Source organism: Mus pahari, chromosome 23 (assembly GCF_900095145.1).
Source record: "Mus pahari chromosome 23, PAHARI_EIJ_v1.1, whole genome shotgun sequence".
NCBI classification, from domain to species: domain Eukaryota; kingdom Metazoa; phylum Chordata; class Mammalia; order Rodentia; family Muridae; genus Mus; species Mus pahari.
This window is the reverse complement of record NC_034612.1, coordinates 24,894,797-24,899,196: the sequence shown is the minus strand read 5'-3', so window position 1 is coordinate 24,899,196 and position 4,400 is coordinate 24,894,797.

Below are 4,400 nucleotides of genomic sequence, written 5' to 3'. Positions count from 1 at the left end.
TAGCCATCTGGGCCATCAGGCCTGGCTGCCGGGGTGCAGCGGCAGGTGAGCCAACTGCAGATGGTGCAGCTGCTGCTGGAGGCTGAGCTGCAGGTGCTCTTCTGGGAGCAGCCCTCATCTGAGGGGCCCGGCTAGAAAAGAACAAAACTTCTCAGTTCCCAGACAAATGGCTTAGCAATCTACTGAAGAGACCCAACGGGCCAGGTCTGCTGGCACACACCTAGAAAAACCAGGTCAGGGCCATCTTCACCATACAGTAATTTATTTCTACTTTAACCCCCTCCCATATACCATCCCTTGATCTATTTTCAAATTCATATCCTCCGTTTTCATCATCTTTATTAGATGCATACCTGTGCACACACACATTTCTGAACATTGCTGACCCCTTGGTGTGTTCCTGCTTCTGACGCTGTATTCTTTATGTAAGACTGAGTTCTGTGGGCTTTTCACTGTACAGCACAGTAATTTGGCATATCTACTCTCATCCTTCCTCTACACAGGGATTTTTTTTTTTTTTAAAGATTTATTTTATTCATGAGTGCACTGTAGCTGTCTTCAGACTCACCAGAAGAGGGCACTGGATCTCATTACAGATGGTTGTGAGCCACCACGTGGTTGCTGGGAATTGAACTCTGAACTTTTGGAAGATCAGTCAGTGCCCTTAAGCGCTGAGCCATCTCTCCAGCCCCTATACAGGGATTTTAAGGTCAACCTAATTTGTCTCAAAATGGTGAGCAAGGCTGTTGTAGTGCACACTCAGGAAGCAGTCAGGTGGAAACTCAGGACCAGGCCATCTGATCCCTCTGGCTTTCCAAGGTTCATTTGCCCATTCATTTGCATAAATCCACTCATGGACAATTAAAGTTAGAAAGTTCCCCAAAGGACTTATTTGTTTAAATGACAGCTGGACCTCTCTGAGCTCCAAAGCATTAGAAGCTACAGAATGAGCAATCACTTGGGAGACAGAGGCAGGCGGATTTCTGAGTTCAAGGCCAGCCTGGTCTACAGCGTGAGTTCCAGGACTATACAGAGAAACCCTGTCTCGAAAACAAAAACAGAATGAGCAAACAGCTTTCCTTTCATTAGTCTATCAGTATCAGAAATATTAAACAGGTGTTGCCATGGAGTAGTAAAAATTTAGGACAATCAAGGACTAACCTAATGAACATCTGAATTAAGATTTAGAGCTGGAGTGAGGACAAGAGGATGGTGAAAGACTGTCGAAGGATGCTTGACTCCAGAACCCAGAAGGTGGAAAGAAACAACCAACCCCCATAAGGTGCCCTTGGCCCTTCACACAGGTACTGAGGCTCTCCAGCGCACACAGGGACATAAATATACTGGCAGTCCCAGCTATTCAGTTAGTGAACAAGGCCATTTAGAAGAAGGATTTAGGACCAGTGTTGACAATGGAGAAAGACAGTCCCAAGTCAACAAAACCTAAAAGTCATGAGGTGATATTAGGAACGAAATCCAATGCTTTCATTTTACCCAGTTAGAAAGGGTTGGGTTTAATGCCAGCACTTAGGAGGCAGAGGCAGGCAGATTTCTGAGTTCAACGACAGCCTGGTCTACAGAGTGAGTTCCAGGACAAAAAAAAAAGAAGAGGAAGAAAGAAGAAAGAAGAAAGAAGAAAGAAGAAAGGAGAAAGGAGAAAGGAGAAGGAAGGAAGGAAGGAAGGAAGGAAGGAAGGAAGGAAGGAAGGAGGAGGAGGAGGAGGAGGAGGAGGAGGTGGTGGTGGTGGTGGTGGTGGTGGTGGTGGTGGTGGTGGTGGTGGGCTGGAGAGATGGCTCAGCGGTTAAGAGCACTGACTGCTCTTCCAAAGGTCCTGAGTTCAAATCCCAGCAACCACATGGTGGCTCACAACCATCTGTAATGAGATCAGATGCCGTCTTCTGAGGTGTCTGAAGACAGCTACAGTGTACTTATGTATAATAAATAAATTTCTAAAAAATTTATTTTATGTATATGATGAGTACATAAAATAGATTTTTTTTTTTTAAGAAAAAATCTTTAAAAAAGGGTGTGGAGGGGTTAAGCGCCCTGGATAGTGTGCGGTAGCCCATACCTTTGCAGGAGGCCTCTTTTGAGTTCCAGGCCAGCCAGGGCCACAGTGATAGCCCCTTTCAAGGAAACAACAAACCACCACTTCAATCCAAACAGAAAAAGCTAGGGGAGGTCACCTGAGTGAGCTGCAACTTTGACTCATTCTTTTGGGTTCTGGACAGGAATCTCTCTAAGGGGAGCCTTGCTAGCCTTGAACTGGTGGCAACACCCCCTCTTGCCTTCCGGGAGGAGGCGGCACAAGGGACTATCTTGATGGCAGATGACACATGCGCTACGACATGCAGTCCCGAGGTTCATTCCCAGCATGAGCACAATTCTTAGTTTTCTACCATTTTATTACCCCAAAGTGGGACCTCCGGAATCTGGATTGGGGGGGGGGGTGTCAACAATTTCCTATTTCATTTATAGGTCGGCCGGGAAGATATCTCAGTAGATCGTTTACCACAAAATGGTAAGACATCTTGGACCCAAGTGGTGTGGAAAGACAGAACTTTAAATTCTCGGCCCTCCACACACAGCCGGCAATTTTCTGTCTGTTTTTTTTTTTCTTTCTTTTTTTTTGGGGGGTGGGGGTGGGTTTGAGACAGGGTTTCTCTGTGCAGCCCTGGCTGTCCTGGAACTCACTCTGTAGACCAGGCTGGCCTCGAACTCAGAGATTCGCCTGCCTCTGCCTGCCGAGTGCAGGGATTAAAGGCGTGCGCCACCATGCCCGGTTTGTCTTTTTCTTAAAAGAAAAAAAAAAATTAAAGCCGGCAATCCCAGCCCTAGGGAAGCGGAGTCAGGAAAAATCAAGGAAGGCCAGCCAGGCCTTATGAAGTTCAAGGCTAGCCTGAGACTCAAAAACGCAGTAAGTAGAAAAAAGACAAAAAAAACAAAAAAACAAAAAAAAAACCACCCCACCCCCGGCCAAGAGTTTCCCACGCATCTTTCTTTCCTCGCTTCCTCGTAGCCTACGCCCTCTACGGCCCTTCCCCCAACCAGTCTAGGGAAAAGGTCGCGTTTCAGAGTCCCCTCCCCGAGGCCACCGAGCGTGTCCCCGTGGTCCGGGAGTCCGCCCCACCAGCGGATCCCTTCCCGACCGCTCGCTCCGTCTCCCCACCGGTCGCCTTCGCAGCCCTCCGGCTACAGAACCCCGCCCTGGGCTCCGGCGCCCGGTTCCCGGCCCTGAGGGTCTCACCTGGCCGGAGGAGCCACCCGGGAAGTGCGGCTTCGGCTTCCACGCGGCATCGTAACTGCTCGGAGTCTCAGCGATCAGCGAAGACAAACTGCGAAACGCCCCGAAGCGTCCAGCAATTTCTACCAAGGAGAGAGGAAGGCTGGAGGCGGTACCTCGCCGCGCAGCCAATAAGCAACCGGGAGGAGCTCGGGCGCTAAAGGTTATTGGAAAAAGAAGACGTCAGTAACGGGCAAGGCCTGGGCTCCGCGTCCTACGCCCGGAAGTTACGAAGTTGGCGAGGAGGAGCTGAGGCTAACCGGAAGTTCCTGGAGTTGCACTCTCAAATCTTGTCCTCCGATGCAGTAGGGGACGTTAGGTTTTTGCTTCCGATGGCCGGCTGGCCTACGCCACAACCTGGCTGACCTTGATTTTTCACTTTCTCCTGCCTTAGCCTCTCAAGTAAACTGGATTAGGGGCTTACTGCGGTCTGCTCTTGGGCTGTTTACTTAACCCTTCTCTATTTTGTTTTGGGACGATGCCTCCGGTAACGGATGCTGGCTTGGAGCTTGCAGTTCTCATTGTCTCAGCCTCTTAGTACTGGTCACGCAGGAAAAACTCGTACATTTTCTGCTATAAAGGATTTACTAATAAACGTGCTTGGAAATATTCAAGTACACACGCAGACTTTCGCTAAAGGAGCTCTGCTTCCAACTCGTCTGAAAGATAGTGAACTAGCCAAGCTTGTTAGAAACGATGAAAAAGAAAATACGTAATTCAAGTTTCCGTTGCAGAGAAATTTTCTGCTCTTGTTTATTTACCAAGGCTCGCCTTCAATTGGGCGCTATTTCTATAATAAAAGAAGACCTTTCTGACTTAATACTACCCAGTATGTCCATCTGCATATCAAAGAACAGGCCACAAAGCTATGGTTCTCCACCTGTGGGTTTTAGACTGTGATTTAGCTACAGAGACACTGCTCTTTTCCACGTAAGATTGCCCAAAAGCAGAGCTGCCCGCGTTCCACTACCCAGAACTGTATCAAAGGGTTGCAGCATTACAAAAGTTGAGAATCGCCGGGCGGTGGTGGCGCACGCCTTTAATCCCAGCACTCGGGAGGCAGAGGCAGGCGGATTTCTGAGTTCGAGGCCAGCCTGGTCTACAAAGTGAGTTCCAG